The 27,906-nt window shown below is 45.0% G+C and overlaps 1 protein-coding gene and 1 long non-coding RNA gene across 2 annotated transcripts in view; both read right to left on the bottom strand.

Moving 5' to 3' along the window:
- Nucleotides 1–27,906, bottom strand: part of LOC111259433 (uncharacterized) — a 321,535-nt gene that overhangs the window by 43,607 nt on the left and 250,022 nt on the right. The window lies entirely within an intron of this gene.
- LOC147753636 (uncharacterized) lies at nucleotides 24,464–27,481 on the bottom strand. Its single transcript, XR_015310579.1, has 2 exons — nucleotides 27,011–27,481; nucleotides 24,464–26,851 (listed from the first exon to the last, which is right to left on the bottom strand). It is a non-coding gene; the product is annotated as an uncharacterized LOC147753636 (long non-coding RNA).

Below are 27,906 nucleotides of genomic sequence, written 5' to 3' on the forward strand. Positions count from 1 at the left end.
ATAACTGCCACACACACACTCATGAACAGGCAGGTACAGATTTTGTACACTGTCTGCTGCCGGCCACGTCGTCCTTCTCACGCGAATGAGCAACTTCATACGCTGAGAGGCGTAATAGCTTTTTTGGCCCATTTTGAGAGCAGTTCAGTTACTTTCTCATTGCTCTAGTGAACTGTTGCTTGCGAAGCATTGGTGACTGAAGGTTCAGAAAGTTTACCTAACGGCAGTAAAAGAGGCAAAGGAAAGGGGGTTTTAGTGTTAATAAAGCATGCAAACAACGATTTCCCGTTGAAATAACCTGACCGATGTGCAGAGCCCAAGTAACTCATTTGCAGGTGTTTAAAAAACTGTTTTTTCATCGCTTTACGATAGCCTCGTTATAGTGATAGTCTAATGTAGTCTTCCTTGAATGTCAATAATTATTGACACTCAAGGAAGTACAGCGGCGGTGCCAGAATTCATGAAGAGAAAACAGACTAATATAACTAATATAATAAAGCGACTGTTCTATTGACTTTGCCGGAAAAAATACCCTTGTACCTACAGTGACAACATTAGTAGAACAAAAGCACCGACATTTTTATATTGCCCTAGTAAATTAAGACCTGTTTCGTAGTTGCAGTCGTTATCTATGATAACACTATAAGCTATTCAGCCCCAATTTTATACGACATGCTATATGCAAGTACGACATAATATACGGCCTTCTTCAATAGGGTTAGTATAGCCCGACCTGTTCACGAAACAACATCAGACGCGCGCGTACATCGTCTACTATATATCCGCGTTAGTGTCTGCTCTGCAGATTGGCGATTGAAAGCCTGCCGGTAATATCACATACGGTAACTTCCTGTTTCAGAAATAGCGGTATAGGTACGAAGAACGAGGTACTAGTCAGTAGCATCTACTTCAATTTGGCACCCGCTATTGTGGCGTCAGACCAGAAGCCATTACCCACTAATACGAGGGTCTACTAGTTCTGTCCTCGCCGCCGAGGTGTCCAAGCACTGCCCGTAAAGAGAACGAAAATAACATAAAAAGGAAACAGAATAAACGAGAGAATTATAGCAAGCCGGAAAACGACAGTAAGGTAGGCTATGGAAAAAGGAGTAAAGGGCATCCAGCCCCTCGACCAGCGCATTTCTTTAGTCATGTACCATCATGCCAAACAGTCAAGCATCGATGCAATCGGGAAAGCAACCTGTGTTAATAGTGTAAATCCAGTACCTACTCTTCCCGTGCTGGCTACCTTCGGACTAAGGACGCTAGTCAAGCAGGCCGGCCTCTTGCTTGCCAGGTCACTACCTGACCAACCAATGGGTTCGTTCCATCTTCTGCTTACACAATTACTACTAGTAGACGAAAGCAAGTGAAGGCCACCAATGGCTCTTGCTGAGTAAGGCTTACTAACTGGTTAGCACAGCTAAGATCAGAGCTTCGACTTATCCACTTCGATGTCCTCTTGCCTCCTGCGACAACGTCCCTACTGCGAGAAGGGCCTTTTGGGGTCACCTAGCATCAGCCTGAAGCCAGCCACTTTTTATTAGAATACACACAGCAACCATTACTAACAGGAAAAGAGGCAAATTCTGTGAGACAGAAAGGGCGGCCACAGGGCGCACCACGGTAATGCAACCAACATCCAGCCAGCGTTCAGCCCCTACACTGCTACCGTCGTTGTTACCGACCAAACCGACATTTCATGTGCGAGAAGACGAACGAAAAGAAGCCCTCACCAGACAAGACGAGCCACACAATGCTTACTTGAGTCTGTTTCGCTGCACTGCAACGACTTTGCTCAGGATGGTCTATGAAGGCCGACAACAGTAAGAGTGTGGCTCAGGGGTTCGGCTCGACTGGGTCCGTGGACCGAGGCACCAACAGATCGAAAACGGATCTACTACCAGCTCGCAGCACCAATGACATCGGTTAGAGGTGGTTCCTATTGCTACTCCACTGAACCAAGGAGGGTAAAAAGCACGAGTTTTTTTTGACTCTTGCCATTGCTGCCACAGTCGCCGTCTTAGCCGGACACTTTGTCGGCTATCGATAGAGTCACCCCCGTCTTTACTCTAGGCAATATATACGTACTTCAATACAGGCAGTGGGTAAACCGGGACGAATAAGCGCATTATGACGGGTAGCCAGTGAACAGCAACGAGTAAGGTCCTGCTTTAGGGATCTTTAGCAGCTTCCGCTGCTGTTCCCGCGCCCTTTCCAATAGTTATTTTGTCTCATTCAAGTACAGAAACAATCTCGTAACATCATCAAACAACCCAAGACATCTAACTAGCTCGAAAAGTCGCTACCATGAGTGTTCTTTTAGTATTCTTAATTACATAAACGTCACCGTTAGTATGTCTCCTCCTGCCACTAATCAACGAAGCAATATACATTAAAGTACGGTAAATATAGTTAGATACCTACATACAAATAATTACGGCGTTTCCACACGTAGTAGTCTGTGCGTGTGATTGTGTACTGGCCGTTGCGACCGTCTAGCGACTTCCATGGTAGAAGCCTCCTCTCGCACTGCGCGTCGTACGTAAAAGTAACGGCGTCTAACGTGTGGCGCTTCAGATATGTCGGATATATGATATTATTATACGGAGTTTATCTGCCGCACCTGCTGGTGTCCCTGCTACTGCCACCGATGCGAGTAATAGTAGTTGTGGTATTAGAGGGAAAGTAATTTTATATTTTTCTGCTTTCAGCTTTGGTTTCGGGTTCTCGGCTTAGACAGGGAAGAAATGCGTACGTCGAAGATGATGGCTTTCACGGTGAAGCTAACGGTCGCTCGCCTAGTTCCTTCTGGCTGTTAGCTTGCTTGAAACCAGCTCCCCAGTGTCCGAACCCCTTTTAATCCTATTAACCCACATACCTCACGCTTCTTACACCGACCGTTCACACAAAACTACGGCGGCCACTGCTTTTACCTGTAGTGGCCTTATAATATCTATCGAGGCCATTATCGACGTAGACTGGCACGCCGGCCTTATCATTCTACGCTGCTAGCCCCATTTATTCATTCTTTTCAACCCGTATTCTACGCTCGTACTCTCTGATCTATCGAGGCTCTCGGATCCTATCCGCTAGCGTTCATTCAGTTAACCACCCTAGCGGTCGCCGCTATCACGATGGCCACCATCACTGGCCTGGCTGGCCAGACCCCTTTGTCTGCCCCAGAGAAGGACAGACCCGTTCTAGGCTTCGTACCTCGTACAGAGCTATGAGCGGCCAGTGAACAACGTCCAGTGACCAACCATATACCAGCACGTCCACACAGCCAACAGCCTCTTCTCCTTTTCGTGCTCGGCTGTCACCATCGACATTTTTCGCCACCTCCTTCGCATTGGTCGATTTTTTTTTTTTTTTTTGTGTGAAAAAGCCTAAGGTTAGACTGTGTGGCCAGTGTATATTGTCCAGGCAAGGCTGCTGCTGCGGCCGACTTCAGCTCGTTGTGGTTGCGATGGTGATGTAGGCTTAGCGTACGAAACGTGGCTTGGGCATTTTGTGACTGATTCTTCATCGCTCTGCTATGAGTTGAGCGTAAGGCAAACGTGTTGCTTGCACAAGGATTTCTATGAAGAGCGTCTCATCGTTGGTTAGATTTCTAGCGGCGTGACCTAATCTGCCTTGTGTGTCGGTCGTCCATGAGTTCGGAATTAACAGGCGGGAAGCTTTTGTTGAAACAACTGACTGATGCTAACACATCTTTACGAGTTAGCATGATTTGACATACTATATTATACAGTTAGTTTATTGCATAGTGTGATTTGCAGATTTTTGTTTCATTGCTGGTTATTTCATATTAGCTATCGCATCTATTCTTAGCTTGATGCAAGGCCAACGACTAAGTGACTTGCACGAATTACCTTTCCAGCAAGTAAATTTGCCTTCACTTCACAGAGGACGCGGCGTACATCACGCAGCAAACGACTAGTGATGCCTAGCGTCTGTCTAGAGGTAGTTGTAAACAAAGTTTTAATTATTAACCACGGGCTGCTACTTGGTGGATACTGTTTAGTCAGCCGACTCTGCCGACCAAGTGAAGTAGGAAGCTATCGTTATTGCTATTCTTGCTAGAATCAACATGTCGTCGTCGAGCGAATGAAAGTCGTGACGCGAGCCAATAAGTAATACAATCGAATTTCTGTGAGAACATAGGCAGGCACCTTTCGTTTCCATTAGCTCTCCGTTCCTCCGTCAGCCAAGGACGCCGAGGCTTCCAAGGCTTTGCTTCAGGTCCCTGCCTCTAAAACCCTTCTTTGCATCGGCCATCGTGTGTCCTCATAACCACCACAGCAGCTGGCGCCGGCGCTGAAGCTGCCGTTGTAGCCGTCGCTACAGCTGCTGCAGTAGTTGTAGTAGTAGACGCTTGCAACGGACAAAACATTGGGTCGGCTAGTTTTCGTCCGATCTTTATCCAAGTGAAAAAAGAAAGGACAAAACGATTGTGCGATAGTAGACGTTCAGGCCTTTCTGGCATTTATCTTTCCGTCTTATCGTTGCTCATCTTTTGTTCTGTCCAGCGCTGAAGCGTTCTCAATGCCGCAGATTTTCTACCCACAAAGCCAACCAACTGGTCGATGCGCTTTTCACCGTTTGCCATTTGGAGCGTACCAACCAAGACCGTCGAAAAAGATCGGGCGCTCGCTACTGACACAGACTCTTTAGTTGCACTTTAGTGAGCGCTTGTGGGTTGCATTGAATCAGCTGGTTCGCCATCATGAACCGAAAAGTTTTATTGCTAGAAGCCCCAAACCAGACTGACGTTTTGACCAGCACAGCACTGCACTAGACTTACTCAACTATTAGAGAGGATGTTTGGTTTGACCATGGTCGCCACACATAGAGTAGACCGGAAAGGGACATCGAGGGACAGGCCAAACGCAAAATGAACCGTCATACGAATAGGGAACTGTTGGAACAGCGACGGGCCGCTGTTGGTACGATAAGCTAATGTCCATGACAGAATGTGCGGCACTCTGTACGAGCTTCTGCTATCCGGTCTGCTGCTCGGATAGACACCTTTAAAGAGCCAAACAACTACTCTTCGCCACCCGCTACTCCACTGTCCACTGTTTAGTGCATCCCGCAGATGGCTGCGGTGGCCAACTGCGAAGGCGAACGTTATCTGTCGTTGATACCTCTCCACTAGAAGCGATCGATCGCCGAACAACTCCTCTGTATACGTCTCAGTTCTCACAGAAATATCGCTGTCGTACGTATAGTCTGTTGCCGGTCAGTCGTCGCACGAGAAAAGAAAAACAGCTGGATGACCCATATGGCACTAACGCACCCCATATTAGAAATGTTCAGTGAGAGTTCAGTATGAAAGTGGAAAGAACGTCGAAGGATCACTGACAAAAGTCTGAGAAGGTCGCTCGCTGAACATGTTGTGCTCTGCAACGTGGCCATTGCAGCTACAACCACTATTGTGACTGCGCTGTTTCTGAATACTCCAGCTGTACGTTCGCCCACCGTTTGTCGAGTAGGATTGTGCCAAAAAAGATGTAATTCATTACCGTTTGCTTATCGTTTGTTTTGACGGTGCCGATTCTTCGGTTGGCTAGTATCCTGTAGCACATTTTTCATTAAATCAGTAAATAATCCTAGGACTAACAGCATAATTCTTCTCTGGACGCGATTTCAGGTTAGCTGCAAAGTATCGACTGAAGAATAGCGCTATAGATTTATAGAAATATCCGGCGATGTCACCATTATTATCATCGCCAGTCACCAAAGCCGTATAAACATTTTTTAAAACACTCTATGAAGCAAGAGCTATCTGCGAATGGAAACCACGTCTTAAACGTGGATTTTAGCCCAGTTTCGGGTGTGTGCTGACCCCCTCCTTGTCTCAGGGTATTGGAGCCAAGAACGATAGAAGTAAAGCAAGAATGTCTGGGTCGAATTTTCGGCATATGAGAGACCTCGATCCAAAAACTTATATGATTTATTTGCATAGATATACACAAGCACACAGCTAAGGGATTTCTTGAAGCTGGCTTGAGTGGTGGCTAAAAACTCAAACACTGCACGAAATTAGGCCACTTGGTTCCCCATTAAGTAAACGGGGCTATTAAAAGCTAAGAAACGGCGCCCAGGGCCAACGGAGCATTGGAACTCGCTCTTGATTTCGAATGTAAGTTCTAAGGCTAAGAGAGGGCAACTAAACCGTAGTTTCAAATCCATGCTTTCGGTAGAGGGCAGCTGATGAGCGCAAGGGCTCAGTGGTGCAGGCAAACAGGCTGGCCCGGTATCGATGAGCTCCGCTTGAGCTACATTCTCTCGATTCAAGGACAGTAGCAGTGGTCATAATAGGTGTTCTCTGCCGAGGCGGACACCTCTGCCGAACCAAAGGGCCACAAGTTATACTACTATATGTGATACCGTCACAACAGTAAAGGTTCGGCCTGGTTCTATAGGTTAGATAGGATTTTAGGGTGTAGAAAGACTTTGCCAGCACGAGTCACTCGCGGGGTATAAAGCTCTATAGAGTTGGACACAGAAAGAGGGTGTGTTCTCGTGTATGGAGACTAGATGGCCCTATTGGCCAAACTCCTGGACCCACACTCTATAGCCGGTCTGCCAAACAGAAGACATGTTTATATCGCCATCCGTTAGGCAAAACAAGCAATGGCTGCGGGATAGTCGCAGCGATAGTAGTGTCAGCAAAGCTGTTCTTACTCAACGGCCGCAGCGCCTCTTTCGTCCTTATTTACGTCCACGAGCGGCAAGTCGGTCGGTTGCCCACGGCACCCGATGGCTAAACTCTGCCAGCTCCACCTACAATGGCAGCGACACTAGCCAAACCACTACCAACAGCAGCAGTAAGTCTGTTCTCTAGTCGATACGGTGCCAGGAGAAAGGCAGAGGACATGGCGAATTTTTATAAGCACCATGTCCGTGCTGCTTCTGGCTCCACCGCTGTCGGCGATGATAGTGTTCTATGGCTGTTTGGTACCGTTGGAGCAAGCAACAACTGTCAAATCGCTTGTAATCTTAGCTTTGGCGTTGTCGACACAGCCGTGAACCAGCTCCCTTTAACTGCATGCTGCAGTCACACATGGGCGCCTAAGAGCGCAAAAACTTTTCTTTCAAAACTGAATTATGAAAACCAAAACACCATTGTAAGCACTATAATATTTCAGTATTTGCAACTATAAGCATCCACATAAACATCTTTAATTCTACAATGTATACTAATGCAGAGGATGATATGTGTTTGTAGTTATAGAATACATTTTGTTGATTTTATGGTAAGCAACTAGAGTATATCCTAGTCAATATCACAGCTAGTCTATGAATAATGGCTATAACCGCTGACCCGTGCTCTACATCCTTTAAATTCTGATGCATGATAGATATGCCCTAAAAATACAAGAACTAAGCTAAAGCTTGCGGCGCAAGAAAACCTCATGATTTCAAGCGAAAAAGGCTGTCTGTTTTCGGGTATTTTTCTTTGGAATTTTCCATTGTTTTTATTACTACAGCTCGTACTACCGGAAACATTTCCAGCATTTTCAATTCCCTAAATCTCTCCCGTATTGCTCGCCTTCTTCCCGCTCACCCGCCCGCTTAGGCCTTTCACATGTATCAGGCTGATCTCATGGGCGACTGTCACAGAATGCCGCTACGTTTAGCGAATGAAGATGTGATGAGTGCGCTGTTACTATGCCACTGCTATTGCAGTTGCCTCGTACGACTCTGGGCTGGGTCGCAGCGTTTAGTGGCAGCAGCGAATGAAAAAGGAAACTGCGTGCGAATTAAAGCAATGATTTTCTGCTAACGTTCTTCATGGCCCTGTCGTCGCTCCTGTATTTTTAAGGGAATACTCAATGCAAAACGGGCTGCACAATTCAAGTCTATGCGGAGGGGCTGTCAGAGTCGAGGCCTAGACAATGATCGGAGAGACGGACCCAGGCCGACTACCGTGAGGGGCTACCAACATGGGTCGATTCCCGCATTCTGAAGAAGCGGCAAGAGAGTTCGGACAACAAGCTATGCATGGAAAGTGAACTGGAAGGCTAAGCTGATGGTAGAAGAGGCGTAACGAGGGACAGGGCTGACAGACTCTATAGGAAAGTTCCCGTCACCCACTTTTCTCGCCGTCACTATGTCTCGATAGCGGTCGTACCCATCGGAACGAAAACAAAAAGAATGGAAAAAAATAAGGAGACCGCGACGCCGCAGAGGAAAATAACATTGATAATACTAAGACTTCGAATCCGTACGATTCGATAAAGCTGCGGTAGCAGCAGAGCTTCGTTGCTGCACATCTGTAAGACGGTAGCGGCACGAGCTGGTCAAGACTTGCGCAGCGTCGAGCGATAGCGAACTGCGCAGATCAGTAGTCGGAGAACAAGAGGACTAGAACGAAGTCGAGGTTGAAGTCGAAGGCGAGGACTGCGGCGACTGCGACGACTTCGACGACGGTGTCGCTGCCGAAAACAATGCTGTTACCGAATAAATGCAGAACACGTAGCCTTGCACTTCGTTCCCAGGAGTCTAAAAGTTAGAAACTTCATCCGGCACCGCTGTCACTTTTGCTCGATCTTCGTCTCAGCCATCGTTACCTACTACTGACAGCATTTCCGTATGCAGATGCTTGTTTGCTCGTCTATGTGTTCTATTACCGTACGTATACACAGTTGGTGATTCAGTCAGAATGTTGGAAATTGTTCCCAAAACTAGCAGTTAGTTCAAACGGTAGTAGCAGGACTAGCAGCAACAAAAAGAGGCAGCACCGCCATATACATGCATAATATTGAAACAACACTGCAATAATACTGGAAATGAAAAAGCAAAGCAGCATCGAAACGCACTATAAACATCGGAGAATGTTTGATTTTTGTTATTCACAGGGGCGGACAGTAAGGACGAAATTTATAGGGAACACTTAATTTCAAGAAGAAGTTCGGGATGACAAATTAAAACTGCTACCATCGCGGGAAGAGGGTCTCCCGATGAACAAATAAAAGTCAGGTCAAAACAGCCATTTAGTGTAAAACGGCATACAGAAGCAGATTACATCGGCGCTCGGCCTCTATCTCCCAAAGTTTTCCACATGTTTATGTGTATGTTGGTTCATTTAGTTGTGTCCTTTTAAATGAGCAAACGGACCACTGGTGCTGTTGACGTTAGCGGTTGCAGCGGAAATGACGAGAGTATAATCTACGGTAACATGATGGTGCACGACTCGCGTTTGTAGTAGAAAGCGTACTATCGCATATCATTGTCTGTAAGTCAGTCGCTCGTGTAGGTCTGTTCATATTACCACGGCCAGGCAGACAAACAGAGACAGCCCTTTTTTGCCGCAACGAAGAGAAACTGCGGGTGAGTGAGTGAGAAAATGAATGAAAAAGGAAGGAAAGGAAGTCGGTGGGTGCCTTCAAAAGAGTCTACTACGTGCCCACCACTGGTAGTCTTTTTGCAGTTGTCAACTAACCGCTAGCCACGTCCGCCAAGACCGTTGCTCCTGCCTTGAGATAAGGATCGTTTTCGTCGACAAAGGCAGCAAAACTGGCCGACACCGGTCTCATGGATACACTGTTGCTCACGGCCTCTTTGTAACTTCTGGCCAAGCACCCTAAGGTTCTCGTTCGGTTTTGCCCCTACCTCGACTTTCCTTCTTTTCCGCGCCTCCCGTTGCCTCTTTCATTCGGACGCAGTGAGTTACCACGAACGAAAGAAAAACCGAGCAAATCACGCTATATAGTGTTCAGAGTACGCATACGCACTCTTTACTTCAAAAAATCTAAATGCACAGATGTAAGGAATGGTTTTATTTTTCAAATTTCTTCCTTTTCTTCCGGCCAAACAAAAGGATCGACCAACTACCATTGCCCTGCGGATGCCTTTTTGCCACTACTGCCGCCGCTAACGCTACCTTCTTACGAGCGGAGACTGTGGCGGTGCCGCATATTACAGTTGAGAGGAGTATGACTAGTGTGGTTCCGCCTGGCAATCTGGTCCGTCTCACCCTAACTCGACTAGTCCGAACAGCAGGAGTATGGAGCACACGAGACGAGGAAACTTTGCCCCTCTGAGGCAAGCAGTAGCGGTGGTAGAAATAGTTGTAGTAATCGTAAGAGAAAGCGACTTTCTACCGGCGCCCCTGTCTGTCACAACGCTTTCTGGGTCATCGCTAGCGAGAAAGCTGTGGGCGGCGACACGTTGCAGCAGCGACCGCGAGGGCACCAGCAGCAGCAGTAAGTCCACAATTTCTGCCATTATATGGGTTCGTAGGTAATTTCCCACATTGCCGGGTTGCGTACTAGGCTCCTTTCCCGCAGAAGGAACAAAGAAGCGAAAACAGCAGCATTGGCCGCATGAGTCGGTTCTTGGAAATTATTTGAGATTCCGAATGTCGCAGTAGTCTAAATGTTCATGATGGCTACAGCTACTGTCGACTTGATCTAATCAACGTTATCCTGTGCCGTTGTTACACTTTAAATGAGACGAAGCTGTTTCTAACTTGTTGTTGGTTTTACTTTATATAGTTAGGAAAGCCAAAGAGGATTCTTGAAGGAAATATTCTGCGACGCGAACAGTTCGGGGGAAACTCCTTAGCGTCAAATGTAGCAATGAGCTCCTATAATGAAGTCGTCCCTAAGACTCGCATAGAATAAGATTAGTATGCCAGCATAAACGCAAGTAGCTTCGCATGTGTTTGCGATTCTGTCATTGGCATTATCATTAGTGTTATCCTTTGCAGTAGATTAACGTGAATTTCGTTTCTCGATCTCCATATCAAGCAGGCTCCTTGGAAAGGGTTCATTCTCTTACACTAGGTCCAAAATTGCTAATAAGAACTACGTGAAAAAATTTAAAAGGTTAGGAAAGTTGACAAGGTCAGTCTTAGCTCACTTCGATGTTTCCATAGCTGTATATAGTGTAGTTAAACTCAGAGGAGAACTATCTAGGCTGGATAATTTCTTCATTCTCGCCTGCAAACATCCGCACTCAAAGTTGGTAAATCCTTGGGTCCTTATTAAATAAATCGGGTCTTCATATTTACGTCTAACGCGGACTGCATATGCGATATCCATCGTTAAAGCAGTTCTTCTTATTGGTATTGTATAGTGCATCGTGTATGAGGATTCCTGGTTTGAACCTCATTAAAACTTCGAATCTAAACATTTTGTACTGTTGTTAACTTACCTAATATAATAATAATAATAATCCGAATAAAGTTCGTTACACGCCAAGGTGATTGCATCGTTGATCTCACTGTTGTTCTGTCATGTCAACAGTATGTCGCTTCCTGTTCTGTCGTTATGTTATAGTGCCTCGGTTTTATCTAGTAGAAGGGCGATAACATACGTATAGGCCACATCACTTCCCTCCAAATTCACTTGCCAGCAGCACTCCCAACAGACGGTTTGCCAAACAGGCTAATGCACAGACGGTTTGCCTTCGTCGTCATGTCCTACTCGCCAGGTGAACACTTCGGCTTTATGATGTCACGTCGCGAATGCATCAGGTTGGTTGTGCGCTCTGCCAACAGCCTCAATCAGTTTAAGGGCCTTAGCTGAAATAACGCCACTGAGGTATCTGCAGCGCCTATTCAGTAGCCAACGGCACAGAAGAAATTTCTTTGATCCTGACTTTTTTCTTCTTTGTCGCCGTGTTAGGTAGTGACAAAGCCTTCAGCTAAGTTGCAGGAACACAAACTGGCATAGCCGTGAGCATGTAGCACGAAAAGGAATCCTGAGAACATATCTACATATTTTTGTCGGCGTCTGAGAAGTGCATTTCCAATTCGAAAATGCCCCCCCCCCATTCCTATCATGCTCAATTGTATCGTTACAAGCGAACTCTACCCGATGCTAACATCGTGGATACGCGCGACAAGACCCAGAGACGGCTAAAGCCCCCAGTTGTAACAGGGTGGTTTTTAATTTACATACATTTACAAGGTAAGCGGGTCTCATTTTTTTGAGCAAGATATCTGCCGGCCTGTCGAGTGAAACCTCGCCCTTTTGAGGCAAAGGCGGGTACGGCAGTTTTCCCTTTAATGTACGCGATGCAACATTTAAAAGAAAAAGAGATGCATTGGAGGCCACAATCAGCTTAACCAAAGAAGCTTCAATAGACACTGCAGGCAAATGATATTACCAGATGGAATAATATTGCTGAATCAACGCGAAGCATTAATCCATTTAGTCTACAGTGACCATTTTTCGAAAATCAACATTAGATCTCTTCTAGCTTGTTATCATTGACCTTGTAAGTGTTTTAATCGTGAAGGGGACACAGGCTGCGTCTGTGTTGATGATGCCAATAACATAGTGGCTCTTAACTGTTGTTGAGTCGCCAGTAGCTATATTCAGAAAAAATTGAGAAAACTTCTTGCGATACGCAAACAGATATCGACGTTTCGTAGAGTTCGTAGAGAAGAAAGTAAAAGATGAACTTCACTGTATGTTCCAGAGCGTCCTGCGCGGCATGTCGTCAGCGTTTATCACATTTCTCTTTCTGCTGCTTTTGTGTAGTATTATTGTGTGGAGATCTGCCCCTTTTCCTGTCCATTTTTTGCCTTTACCTTCTGCTTCTAACTTAAGGCTCAGACTAGAAGCGAAGTTCGACTGTATTCACTCCACAGTCGTCACTATTGAGCACACTTCATAGGATATTAAAATCAGCGATATATGAGAGTAACACGTTATGGCGAAAGTCGTGGCGGCAATGACGGCAGCAGGTCGATGCGAAATACATCTAGATTTTCTCAGTGTTTTTTGGTTCATTCGCCTGCCTACTCCGGTACCACGTAGTTCCACTTGTCGACTGGATCCCTCTCTTTCTTCGCATCGAATCATGATGGAATAAACTTACTGCTTTTGCTGCCACTGTACCATAAATGGAATATATAAAGGTCACACAGCCACGAAAAATATACACACGCACGCACGAGCGACTATGAACAACGCGTCGGTCGCCGTATTACCTGCTGCTTGGTAGTGAACACGGCAGATTTACGCCAGTCCCATGTCACCGCTCCACTGTCAGCTGCGTTCCACGAACTGTTTTGCTGCGGAATCTTCGTTTTACTGCTAACTGTAATGGTTGATAATGAAGACGACGAAGTAGGGCAATAACGAAAAGCAGGAGGATGAAGTCGACAAGGGCCGAAGGCAGCAGCAAAGGAGAGTGAGTGAAGTCCTCTTTGCGCTGGTAACGAATAGGGGTTAGTGGTTCGGGGACATTCTACAAGTAGGGTTCAGGAGCGGAACGCAGCAGAAACAGAAAGATTGGCCGATTTTTGTATTAGGCTGGCAGATGCCCGACAGAGAAGGTTGACGTGCGCAGTATAGAAAGACCGGATTTGTTTCGATATCGACAACCGATGAACGCCCACGTGGTGCCGGCTGTTGATTATTGCCAACTCATCTGAACGCTCAAGGACACAGACAAATAAATGCCTATCCTTGTCGTCATCCCCTATCCGTATGTTTCTGTACTATGTGTAGCCATGAGTCTATGTAATACGCGCCGTGATATTATAGACATACAACGCTACAGTTGTATGGAGAAGACGGCGCCGTGTCATGATTTCCACATCGGTTCACTTATTTCGCCTTTGTCAAACATATCCTTATTCAGATTTGTCGTCTGCATAAAAAAATGCGCTCCATAAAGATATTAAACACACAGACGGTGCTGATGCCGTTGACAAAAGTAGAACCTTAGTGACAGCTTTGCCCTTGCGAAATCGAGCCTTCGATCTCCTTTGAATAGTACAGTTGGAACGGGCTGCGTCGGAAAGAACACTTAGTCGCCCATAGCCGCTACGGCGTTGTACTAGCAGCAGCAGCATCTATAGCGGTAGTAGTTCAATTCAAAAAGGACAAGCATTTCTTTTGTGTTCTTCGTAATGGTTCGTTAGGAGCAAGCCGTAGTGGGTCATTTGTTCCCCAAACGCAACAACGGAGATTGGTGACCAGGAACGTGATAAACTTGACTTCAGCTTCGAGTCATCCTTCGTCTCTCACAGGCGTCCTCCTTTGCGCCAATCCGGTAATAGAGTAACGAAACAGACAGTAAGTACTACCCACTTGCCAGACTGCGTTAACAGTCGTTGTCTTTTTCGTCATTGTCGTTATTATTTATTTGCGCTCATCACTACTGCTGTCGCTAGTGCCTTAAGCCTCGTCAAGACATAGCATTTCTGTCTGCGCGGCTATGCATAACCACCGCAGCGGAGCTGTGGCATATGACAAGTATAGTACAAAAAGTGAGCAGCTTTTTTGTGCCGGCACAAAACAAGCTTGCTGGTTCCATTCAGTCGATGGACTCTCCCTTCCGCTTTGTTTTGCCCTCTTCTTCATCTCCGCTGTGTCCTGCTTTTTTCCCGCAGTGTTCCGCTGCTAAAGGCTGTGGTCTAAACAGAGAGTGTCTTAGGGCAAAACTGGCTTTTATTGTTATTGTTACGCATAGAGCAGGTATTATAGCAGACGCTGACTAAGACAAGCGTCCACCTACCCACAGTTGTGTATATTGTATATTGCGGGTGCTTATACAGTGTAGGGGACACACAACCAAATTTATCGTCTGTGACAGTTGTTGAAGGTTCTCTCGAGATCAAACAGTTTTGTAACAATTACAGGCTTTCGCAAAGCAGAGACACAAAAGTTAATTTAGAAACGCAGAGGGTTGTAGGTGACGCCATCGCCGCCGGACAATACCTCGCACCGATATAGGTATGATTTTATGAGATCACTATAACCATCATCAGACATGGCACCTTTGACTAAAGACGTTATTTGTATAAGTCGGGTGTAAGTTACGTTATCTTGATTATTAATTTTCCAAGCGTACTATTCTTTTTTCACGCGCATCACGGCAATTCATCGTACCTCCATCCACTGGCCGTCTGTTGATTCATTCGTTCATTTCACCGCATCGAGTTGTTTACACATTTTTTTGCTGCAAGGGGTTGCTGGACCGCCACATGCTTTCCTCTTCATTACTAATGAGTGCCTTTACCAAAGCGAAGTGAGATCGCCACCACCAAAACGAAAGCGCACAGGAAGTTCAAAACGAAGAGCAAGATTTGGTAAAAAGCGATGAACAAGACCTTGCAAAGACATGAACGCAGTAGGAAAGACACGGCTGGGACCACGGGATCACAGAACAACGTACCGGTAGCAAACGAATAAGAGTGCCGTATCAGCAGCTATTCGAGGCTACAACTGCGCCATCCGGGCGCCTCGTTGGCATAACGGCCAACGACCGGCCAAGCCTGCGGCTATCCGAAGGTCAGGCGCAAAGGCAGGTGACTTCCATTGGCTAGTCCCGGATATCCATAGATAGTTCATAGACTGCAATATAAGCACAAAACAGGAGTCTCCGAGCGAGTTCCTCTTTTTTCCTTCTCTCGTCGCTTGGCGTGGCAAGACGATAAAATCGTGTTGCTGCTGCAGTCAGGAAACGTAGTTCTATGTTTCCTTTGCTAATTTTTTGCCGCCCTTCCTCCCCCTTACTATGTGCCCCAGAATCTTCTTTGTACAACGGAGACTGTACAAGGTCGCCGATGTCGCCCAACTTTTTCTCTTAAGCTCTTCCTTCTTATCGGAGTCATGCTGCTGTCAGCTTTTGTAGTCTTTTGCTTTTTCTGCCTTCCTATTTACCTCCCGTGATATTTCCATGCGCCAGACATATCGGGTGCCACTTCCGCTGTGTCGTGCTTGTTTGCATCTAGACGCTGTGCGCAGCTGGCACGAAGGAGTGAGCGAGGCGGTGAACGAGCGCCATTTCTATACGAAGATCCGAAGAACCCATCAACTAGTGCTCCACGTTTCCTCTAGTTCGCTGCCGTTGCCACTGTTGCTTTCGCTGCCGTGAACGCCACTATCACCAGCTTATCCAACAGGAATACAAGACAGCCACGATGTACACTATCATCAAGCTTAAACTTATGCTGATCTGTTCGACTACCTTGGTTTGCTGCTCAGCCTATTCCGTTTGGCTTGTCTGAACTAAATCACTCGACAGTGATAGATGACCGGTCGGTAGGCAGCGACATCATGTTCAGACCGAGTCGGAAGACAGGTTCCAATGGCCACGACCAGTTTCGCCAGCAAAGTTTATGCCAAACGGAGACCCAGGCCAGGTGAATCACGATAGCGACGATGCAATGTCTGCCTGAATGACTGGGCAAGCCGATTGGCTGAAACAGGCCGACGAGACAAGTAGATGGTGTCTAGTGATGTGCAAATCGGGCGAATAGGAGAGGCGACCCTAACGGCATCTAAATATGCATTTGTTATAGCATGCTCCGCCCTTACTCCGTTCCTAAGGAGCGCGTTACTAGAGCACGGAGGTGTACGAAAAGAGAGAGATGGATAACTCCGGTGGGAGCGAACAGAGTCGAAGGAAATATAAAGCCCGTTAGTAGGAATTCCACCTTCTCTGCTATAGGAGGTAAAAGCGGATCAGCAGATTTTCAACGTACGGCAGTGACATTCAAATGGACCTTGGCTCGGTATGAAAGCAAAATACGATAGTATATGATACCTTTTAACTGGTGGCTTGCTCTAAACGAGTTGGGTGGAGGTCGGGACTTAGTGTGTACTGTATGTATATACATCTGGTAAATAATCGAGCAAAAAATAATTTTTCTTAAACCAAATATCAGAAAAGTCGAGGAAAAAATTAGTCCTAATGCAGAATGCAAGTAACTAATTATTGGCAGAGATAGCGTATGCCATCATTTAGGACCGGTCACATACGTTCCTCTTCTGACCGTCAGTTAATAGTATTAGTCTTCAGCATCGGCTGGCTCTATGTGATGCTCATTGATGTCCACCGAGCAGTGCTATTAATAAAAGTCCCGCGATCAGCATAAGTTTAGGCTGGGTAAACTGGGTTTTTCGTATCGCCAAAATGACCGTCGTTACTCGATCGTGTATGTAAAACTTGACAATAACGGCTAGCTACTTGCTGATAATGGCTCCTCCATACCGCCTAAAGCCAATAAGCTGAGGGTGTTATAAAGTGTCTCTACTTGAGAAAATTATCACAGCAAAGCCCCACGCTTGGAGTGGTTAAAAATATTACGGCACCAACTGTACTCGAGGATCTGTAGCTTACAAAGAGTTGACTGGCTGTGACAATGCCGATCCTTTGGCTACTTTGCCGGACCATTGGTCTAGTATCCGTCAATTCGTTTTTCTACCTTTTTTTTGACATATTTTTGAAATAGGTGCTTTTTCCTTAACGCGTCTCACAGCGCGACCCGTTGATCTACCCGGCTGCACAATTTCGCTATCGATTCTACTTTCTGCGGACCGTACGCATATATCAATAATGAGAAACCTATAGCAGCGATTTTCTAGTGACTTCGGTAGCACCATCGGCGCTGAAACGACGTGACCGTCACCGTTGCTACTGCCTCGGCCGCTGACGTGGGATAGCCGTCTCTCATTCCGATGAATGTTATGGGAAGAAAAAGTCAAACGCCTTCCAACCACAGCCAGCGAAGACAGAGGAAAGCCCCATCATTATGGAATGCACTGCGTAAACGCCAGGCTTCGAACGAACGTCTTCCACGAAGATCTTTCTACAACACGGCCAGGATCGCTATCACTGTCGCTAGGATAAAAAGCAGGAGGAAAAAGGAAAATAGGGTATCAAGTCAACTAAGTTCGGTGAGCCTTTTTCCTTCATATTTTTTTTATAGATATGCTAAACTTTTTTCTTCGAAGCCATCAGAATCCCTATGAAACTAGTGGCGCTCACTATCGGTACCGTAGCCGCCGCCGCTACTCGCTGGAGACCCTAGCCTTAAGAGTATAGTGGATTATCATGCGAGCACTTTTTCAATAAAAACTGAGAAAGAGTAAGTCGAAGTTGGTCGAAACAAGTAACTTTGTTTAAGCAAACGAAGTATTAACGAATGATTCGAGCATCGAAGAACAAACTAAATAGAAAACAAATAGCGGCAAAGCCTTAAGGTTACTCACATGTCTTAGCCGTAATAAGCATGGTCTAGAAACGGATACAAACTGGTCATAAAAGCTTACGATTTTCATATATGTAAATATGACTTCTACGTACACAAAGTATATTATGTGCTTGCCAAGTTATACGAACACTATTTCCACCACATAGTTTATAAAGGCGTTAAATATAGATGAAGTTGTCCTCTGCTTTCAATTACCACCTCTTTTTCTTCTGCTAAATATATACCGTAGTACACATGGTTCTATCAGTACGTAAGTATTGTGTTTTAATGCAACGTAACACTGACCTGTCAGCCAAATAAAATAACTTGGTTGGTTGGGAATGGATTAAAAAAAATAGGCGATAATGTGCATAAATAACGCCATCCAATGAGGTGAAGTATGTCGTAGAGGGTAGCATAAATCTACGCACATATTGTGCTTATACCAGGTCATTATCTAGTAGGTGGTGGGTGTTGTGTGATCCAACATCTGGTACAAAGCGTATATGGGACGGCAGAACTAATGAAGTCTCACCGAAGATAACAGACACAAGGCAGCCATCATCTTTTGGCATCGGGAACAGCAAAAAATGCTTGTCTAGCACCAATATTACAACTACATGACAACTAGTGGCGAACGCAGAAAAGAACACTCGGAGTGCGGTCAGAGCAACCCAGCTACGGTTGGGCTGCTTGCCGTTGACTGCAAGATACGTTGAAGCTACTGTAGTATCATGCTTGTTTTGGGATAAACGCACGACTGCACAAGCGGGTAAATGAACCTTGCCCATTTGTGTTTGTCAAGCCTTTCTCTATAAGATCCTTCTGTTTTCTTTAATGCCATACAGAATACAGAAATTCTCTATGATACAGACAGACACTTTGAAAGGACGCAGACAAAACCCGATTTGTCCCAGTTTATCCCCTTCCACTCGATTATTCGATTCCCCGTCACTTCCCGTTATTGAAGCACTGCATCGAGAAGGATAATTGAGATTGCACTGCAAAGTAGAGACAAAAGGATGGCAGTACATCGACGCATGGGAAGATGAAGGAACCCATTGAACGACCGGGTGTTAGGCTACTGGCCAACTGTGCATACACGAGGGAACTTTTCAGAAAAACGACAACAGCACCAGCTGTAACAGCAGTAGCCGCAGTATTTGCTGTAGCAGTAAACATGAGCCATGTTCGAGAACTCTTGGATTTTCGCGCTACTGCAGCATGTTGCTTCAGTTCAACCACAATTACCTACTGCTAAAGAACTGACGCTAAAAAACAACCGACATTGAATTCTTCCGCCAACGCGAAAGCAAGGAATAAATAGAATTAGTTGCTGCGATCGGTCGGTGAGCATCAATTATGGGTCGATATGGGCTAGGAAACGGACCTCCTTGCTTGCTCCGATGCCATCTTCTGTGCGCCTTTACAGCAGCAATACTCAAACAGGCGAGTGTAGAAGTGAGGTTTCTATTGGGAGTTCTCTAACAGTGAATAGATGCTAGGATAAATGCAACATCAGAAGCGGGCCGGGCTAATAGATGTGTACTAGCAGGCATGACTTGATACGAGGGTGCTTTACTGAGGGCGACAGTGAGTATCAAGCATCACCCAGTAATAGAAGCGATGGGACGTCGTAGTGATGTGATGGTGCATAACTGATACACAGACGCCTGACGGACAGTCAGCTATATCGGAGTGGACAGAGCCCCCATGTACGCGGAGCAAGTATGGAGGTGTATAGCGCCTACTCCTTACCACAGCCTACCATTGCCAAGGTCCTGAAGCAGACTGAAGCTCCCACCAATTGCCTGTTTTGTTCCCTCATCTGCGACCTACACTGCTAGAAAGACCTTCGTTTTACGTATTACCGAAGATGCTTGGCAATCTCGCGTAGGACCTGCGGTGCTAAATGGCTTGTGGATCGAGCATTGCTAAAGCAGGACAATGAAGAAGAGAACAAGATATAGCACAGAGAATACCAGAAAAAAGAAATACCTCAACGGCAGGGGCATCAGACCAATGATAGAAGGGGCCAGGCTTCTGCCACAGATGAAATCATGAGACTGTCGGGTTTCTTTTTTTTCGTGCTATGCTTCGGATGGGCAATGGGGATCCCAACCTTGCACTGCCCCGCTTTTACCTTAAATTTTCGCTATGGCTTACTGGCTGCGCGGATTCATATGAAAGAGGTCTTTGGAGAAGCAGAGATTTCAAAGGCCTCCAAGGAAGCTTACCTCCTGTTAAGTGTGCCATTAGCGAATAGGTCTACAAGCATAGAATAGTGCTGCTGCAACACGTGATCCTACTTCTGCCAGTACAACAGTAGCTTTTCGTATAATCTTCAATTCATTAGAACTAAGCATGCCTCAGGAATGAAGCTGCCTGCAACTTTGCATAGGAACCTATTTAGCTGCTCGTAGCAGGTAGCGTCCATTAAAAGCGACCGACCTGAAAGCGAAAGTAAGACTTACTGAAACATACCGAAAGGCGAAAGATGAAAAAGGGAGCTCCAAAGCTAGCAAGACGTGCGTCAGTAATCCTACAGTGGTAGCGACCGAAAAGCTGCGAAAAGGGAGATTTGGAGAATCAGGTAGGAATAGACTATTTGGATGAAAAAGGACGGTGGATAGAGACAGTAGGCGCAAGGTAAGGCAAGAGAGAGAAAGAAACTGACCAAAGACAATAGAGAAACAAGGATTCCTAACGGGTGTGGCTGCCTGATTCGAGCGCTGTTGTAAAGATTAGCACTGCTTAAAGGAAAGATAGGACAAAAGGTTGAGGAACCCCTATGTAGCTGTGCTATTCCTCTTGCTGCTGGAGGATGATGAAGCTGCTGAAAACGGGACTCAAATGATAAGATCTAACAAAATGAACACGGAAGATGTCGGATACGCCTAACCGAGGAAGAGCGAGCGACGATTACGGTGACGGCTGAATACAGACAATGAACGGGCAAACAACGGTGGACGCAAAAGCAAACATGGTATGCCGCTAACAACGTTTCGCATTAAATATCCAAACATCAGTGATACGCGAACATCATAATGCATATCCAGATCTTTTTATTTGAGTAGAGCGTGCGGTATATTTCAGCGTGTTTGGAGGAAGTGATGCCCCTATGAGAATACATCTATGTATAAGTACTTGGCTTTTATTTTTTTCTGATGCTTTCCAGAAGGAAAATGACACTAGAAAACGATAAGAAAACGGACTGAGCTAACGAGATTCCGCCGAGAGCGCTTGGCTTCAATAGCACCATCGCCATTCTGCCTTGCAACGCAGCTGCGAGTGAAAATCGGAGCGCAGCAAACCAGCCGAAGCGGAAGTAGGTCGGAACGTTTCGATACGTCCTGCTAGGGCGTGCTATAGCTATACGGGTAATCACCTACTTTATCACGGACACACTACAAGGACACAGGAGAACAGTTGGGATGCAGTCAGGTGCACCAGAAGCAAGAGACAAATTTCATTCGGTCTTTGTCTATATCGTGACATTTGGACGCGCTCACACGTGAGATTGGTGCCTATCAGAGCAAATACCTAGGATATACTAGAGTAAATAAATAATTATACTTTCAACACTAATTGTGATGACAGACCGTTGTGAGCCATTACGAGGTCAGCCCAAGCGAGAATAAAAATATACTGTTATCTGTTTAGGGCCAATCTAGGGCTACAGATGAACGTTTGAAAAAAAAAAGTGCTCCAAATGGTGCAATTTGCAGAAGCACGTACGTCTGTATATGGGCGCATGAACTCATTCGAAATCAATAAAATTTACAGCGTTTGCTTATTATACATGTAGGTGCATGTATCTACGTATACATTATGCTTAGTTATGCATGTAAGACTGATATTTTCCATAACTCTCATTTCTACAAAGCACGAGCGGTCATCTCTATCTAATCTGCTCAGGTTTAAGTTTAGTGTACCTTTGTTGGACTAAGAACGAAACGCTCTGCATACATTCAACTGACTCGCTTCAGCCTTTGAAAGCAAGCCTTTCTATCTCTACCACCTCTGTTCTTCATTTTTGACAAAATGTAAAACGACGTTTACATAAATATACCATCTGTCCTGTGGCAGTAGGCCGGCAAAGAGTAGATGTACAAGCTGCTTTCTTTCTTTGAGTGGTATACGCTATCAAAGAATAAACAAATGATAAGTGGACAATGAAGACTGCGCCAATGGTATAATTATACGCCCCACGAATTCTGGATTTTCAAAAATCCTCTGTAGGCCGACAAGGACATCTATCAATGGTCTTGTTACGCACCCAGGAGAGGCTCAGACTAAACGGAATGTTATCCATATGATGATATGATAATGTTAAAACAGCTTTCGCATTGGAATAGTTTATCCTTCGTGGAACACAAAATCCGCTTTGACTGCTTGACTCACGCGACGTGTCAATTGAAACGACCTCTCTGTCTAACATGTACATTGAAAGCTTGCAAAACTGTTGGTAGCGCGCTTCAAACTTCGAGTCAGAGATCTTCGTTGACTGTGAAATTGGCTGTGAGTGACGCAGTCTTTTGATCTTCGTCCTATTTCCCAATTTCGCTTAAAAGTTGTGCTTTCCCCGCCAGTCGCAGTGTTTGTTTCTATCTTAATCTGAATTCATTCCTGTTACTGTTCAACAATATGAGGTCAGTCATACAAGCAAATAGTCGTGTTGTGTAACTGATTGCGGAAAGGCCAGCTTGAAATGGACCCAACTTAGCTATATTTAGCCACCCAAGGTAACGTACTCATGAATTAACCACCACGCGTCATAGCGCATACACAGGTTGCGACGGGTTTTGTATGCAACCGCCTTCAGCTTTCTCTGGCAAGAAAAAGTAGGAACATGCCTTAAATACGTGAGGAAACATTTGTTTGAAGAATCTTCACTAGGGCAGGCATACTTCATCCAAAATAAAAATGCTTTTAAAGAAAATACAATATATAGTACAGAAGGAACGCCACTTTTGTGATTGTGCACGAGATATTCTAATACGATTCAAAGACTTTAATATAAATTCTTAAGACAAGTTTTAATCAGCATAACATTTGCTATTGTCGATTGGTTCCTGTTGGCAACATGGGAGAGTATATCTGGAACTTTCTAAATATTCGTTTTTCTCTGGGGTTTGCGTTTCATTTCACAATGATCTATTTTTCAGTACACTCAAGTCACCCACTAGTCACACTAAAGTAACTCGGTGCCGATTTTCTTACAGATCCTGGACGGAACTTACTTTTTCACTTAAAAATTGCCGCGTTGTGGAATAATTTGGCTAAATATTTTGGCAAACTTATGATATCGCGCTTGCAGAGGGCCGAACCCATAGTCTCTAAATACTTACCTATATTATATAGGAGTTGAGGGTTTTATCATCAACTGCATCGAACAGAAAAGAGTACAGGTGATAGCTTGGTAAAAAAAGGTTAGGACTAAATGCTGGGTGAAACAAACCATATCGGCCGGAGTCCAGCGCAGGAATTTGTGTTAGAGAAATTCAAGGTATGGACAAGGAATCTTATCCCGGTGGACAATCGTCCCAATTTTTTCGTCCATTCTTTGCCGAGAGTCTATATCGTACCTTCGGTCCACACCATGGTGCTAAGCAAAACAAGATTACAAGTGGTGATAACTATGGCAGGTCGGCCATAGCAAATAAAACGCTAACTTGCGGACAGGTCTAGGCATTGTTTATTTCCATCAGTTTCTCTAGATTTTTTTAGATTTCGCTCCAGCAGAACTCATAGTTGCCTTTTTTAGAAAGAACACACCATATCCAAGCTGTTCGTTTGGTAACCGTCGAGGGCATATCTGATTGGTGGCCTGAAGTAGGTTTTTGTGTAGGAACTCAATATTGGTCGCAAGCTAATCACACGTGCAGGAAAGAGGCCCCAGAAGCTCTGACAAAAAGTACCCTTCGATAGGCACCAAATTCTAAATCTTTGTCTGGGAAACAGCCAGGTGAGATACGTGTAACTAGATCAAATGTAGCCAACTTAGTAGTAATGGCAGCCGATCTCAAGATAGCCAGGGGCCATATCCAAGAGAGATGATGGACATCGTCTCCAAGGGTCGAATAAAATAAATCTGGAGAATTGACCCATCGTTTCAGGAGTCGCAGATAACCGAATTTTAGAAATAAATGGCCAAACCAGCTACCTGAAATGACGCTCTATGTACCCATTGTATGTAATCTACAATAGCCAATCTGAGATAGGCAGTATTATCAAACTATATATATATAATTCAGATATCGAATTATATCTATATAGTTATATATAATTCGATATCTGAATCTATATTCTTTCTATATTCTACTATATATATATATATATATAGAAAGGATAATTAAGTATTTTTTTTTACTCGCAGGGGCTGTGTAGTATATGTTATTAGCGGAACCTGAAGCAATAATTTTTGACCGTTCAGGCCGCTGCGTTGATATTAGCCGTCCACGTAAAGAACCTGTCTTTTATGATACTTTATTTTAAAGACGACAACTATTGGTATTGAGCTTATTTATTTATCGTATATAGGAGGTATTCTGTTGTAACTTATACTGTTTTCTATTTGCCGAATAAACTATCGCATTTACTTAAATCCCATCAAGCATCCGTAGATGTTTCCTAATTGATAATGATTGTTCGATATAAATAATTGTTGTACATTTTCAGATACGCGGACGGAAAACAAAGAAAAAAAAATTATAATTCGCTGAATTACAATAATTTACTACTTTTATCAGTTTCTATACATTTTTGAAATCTTCTGCAAGCATAAAACAGGACCCGTTCCAGACTCCCTGACCTTCGTCATAACATACTTGTATTTATACTACTATCATTAGGCTCGTAATTCAATCTTCTAACATTGCACTCGTCATTTCGGTCACATCGGCACACAATAACTGCATTCGTCGGCTTCTCTACACGACTCCTTTTCACGTCTCGTTAATTTGTTTTGCCATTCCTCATTTTCAGTGGACTACACAGCTCTTCGAGACAGATCGAAGTACATAAACTTCAATCCTCGCCTATGTCTGCTGTGAGTATTATTAGCGGACATGTTGTTCCAAGGCGACCCGCCCCTCTGGCGACGGGAAAAATCGAATACAGTACTTAAGCGTATGGCATTGTCATACGTCACAGCAGACAAGAAATAAATATGCGTTTGCAGCAGCAGCAGCAATAACATCAACGTTAACAATGTCGGCAGACCCTACCCACTTTAGTGATGCCTTTCACCTGCAACGTACTTGAGGTTCCGTAGGCGGTTAGGGGGGCCCATTCCAATAAGCATACCTTTACATCACAACCTGCCACGGTTCCATATGGAGTTTCGAACAACATAATTATCTCACCCACTCGCCTACCACTACTCTCTGGGAACTGCCTGAGTGGTCTGGGATTAGAGCTGTGGTAGAGATCCCTGTAGCGCACTCTCATGCCTTGCCTTTTTTTCGCACTCCATTTTACAGCATTGTCTTATTCGGCTGCAGATTATGGGAACTAAGGCAACTGTGAGCCCTTGTCAATACGTTCAGGTACACTGTGTCCCCGAATTGCTTTGTACTTGAAGTTATAGCCGACAGCAGCAGCTCCATAGCCTAGAACTTCAGAAAACTGTGTCATCTATGCGACTAAGAATCTCTGATACATGCGGCCTTGCTTGGGAGCCGAGACTGGGTTAGGTCTTGTACGCGAGCCGCGTGCTCTTACCCCGGAAGAATGTAAACGTATAACCGCGTTTCCGTCTTCGGTGCACGGATAGTGTCTAGTCTTCCTAGCTTGTTATACTTCCCATGAAGCAACTCCTATTTCGTCGACTATCAGTAATGCAAAGCTCTCCCATAAGGAACGGAAAAACTAGTCTAGGCCTCAGGAACGAGAAATGTGCCAAAGCTTTCCCGCCGTCGCAAATGCTCGGCCGTTGAAGGGAACAGCGGTGAGGTCTGTTCTCACCGCTGAACAGACCGCCATGATCTGTTGAATATCCTGTCGCCGATATCGGTGTAATCCATATGCGAGGTATAAGCTATAACGACCGAGAGCCGGTCTCACAATAGTTCTAGAATTCGCTGGCAGGCGGTTGGTTGCTTGTTGCGTGTTGGTCGACAGCAGCCAGGGAAGGGATTTTGCTGTTTTACACACAGCCTATATGCGTAAAACCACCACGAGAATTTACGAGGGCGCATATCCAGAAGCAGCGGAACTAGACGCTGAAGGAGATGTGGAGATCGAACATGAGAAACTGAAAAGTGAAACGACCCCAAAAAAGAGTGAAAACGAAGCCTGGCTAACGTGAGAGAATGAGCGATAATATGGCATAAGTGCAAGTCCAAGAAGCTCGTTTAATTAGCTTTGGCATGCTAGCTTTACTTCGAAAGCTTTAGACGGCACAGTGCGCTTCGCTCAATGGAAAATACGTTCTTAAAAGACTATAAACGCGCTTCTAAACACCTTCAGCGCACTGTTGTCGTCCTTAACTGCCCGATTTGCCTTGGAACTTCCGAAGTCAGCCAGTACTACTGCCAACAACGCTATTAGTCTACCAATGCGATAATGCATAAGTAGAAAGTCAGTCCATGACGGTTCTCCGATGCAAAGTTCTAACCCATTGTTTTTGTCGCAATAAGTTTGTTGAAGTTTATCTTGCGTACTGTCGCTCGCTTGTTGGGCTTGTCCGCTTGTGCTCTTCTCATGTGTTTATTATTGCAGCCCAGAATACGCGGGGGCGATCATATACGATACAGCAGCAGCAGCGAAGGACTACAGCCGTAGAGTGTTTTCGGGTCTATGATAGCGTCACCTCTATATCCTATCTTTGACGATATCTTTCTGCTCAGAGGAAGCTCTGATGGGCTCACAATGGGAACGACCGGGCACCTAAAACTAAGCGAACGACAATTTTGAGAGAAGAAACAAATAAGGAATGGCTCATTTATTGAATTCAGCACAATTAATCTACCTCGCGATTAAACGCTTCCTGTCTACCCAAAGAAAATGAGAAATCTAACTGAAATGGGTTTCCATAAAGGGCCTCGTACATACTTCGGTGTCGTTTGTCCTTGTCTGTACCCTGCCCTCCATTCAGCACACCCAGATATGCTGCTTCCGAAACGAGTGAAAAAAGGGGCAAACTAATGACGGCACCTGAGGGCAGAAGATGCAAGGTAATACCATCCTGTTGGTTATCGACAAGCAAGCGTTTAGAATCAATAGCATATTAGGCAGAAATGACAAATATGAACAAGATTAGACAAAGTTATTTCGCCTTGGGTTTTTATTGAAACACAGTGTCACTGTGTAAAGGTAAAGGGTATTACAGGCTTTTTTCGCATGTTGCGCTAACTAACAGTCTATATTTTAGCGAGAACGAAAGACCCATGCGCCATGTTGGGTACAAAGCAACAAAGGAAGAACGGCGTGGAGCAATTTAAGCCGTGTCAAAATTATTGGGACTGAGTGTCTGGTGATGCAAAAGCAATGCTTCGCAGCAAAACTTTAGAAAGTAAGGATAGGCGTTTCTTGCGGAAGATAAGGCCCCGCCAAGACGTCGCAGCTATGCCGCCAGCAGTGAAGGCCACTCCTTTATCGCAGGATGTCCTCCATTTCTCAGAGGCTCCCTGTGCTGTGCATACTATATATTGTAACCCTCTTTCGTGCAACTACCCAAATTTCTTTTGGTTTATACGAGCACACTCTCATAAAGCCATTCATCTCTATCAATACTATGTATCACCATACGATGCGGTATATGTTTACTGTACGCACTGACACTAACGTGCAGCCAAAATCCTACGATACGACTCGATCCGTTGCTATGCCATACCATGCGATATGATGCTATGTTAGCTGGAAATAATGATAATTGAGCCATATATCTTAATACGATGAATATGCTTTCCCGAAATAGATCCTGGCCTGATGAACTCTTTCCCATCTCA

Source organism: Varroa jacobsoni, unplaced genomic scaffold (assembly GCF_002532875.2).
Source record: "Varroa jacobsoni isolate VJ856 unplaced genomic scaffold, vjacob_1.0 scaffold_330, whole genome shotgun sequence".
Classification (NCBI taxonomy): Eukaryota; Metazoa; Arthropoda; class Arachnida; order Mesostigmata; family Varroidae; genus Varroa; species Varroa jacobsoni.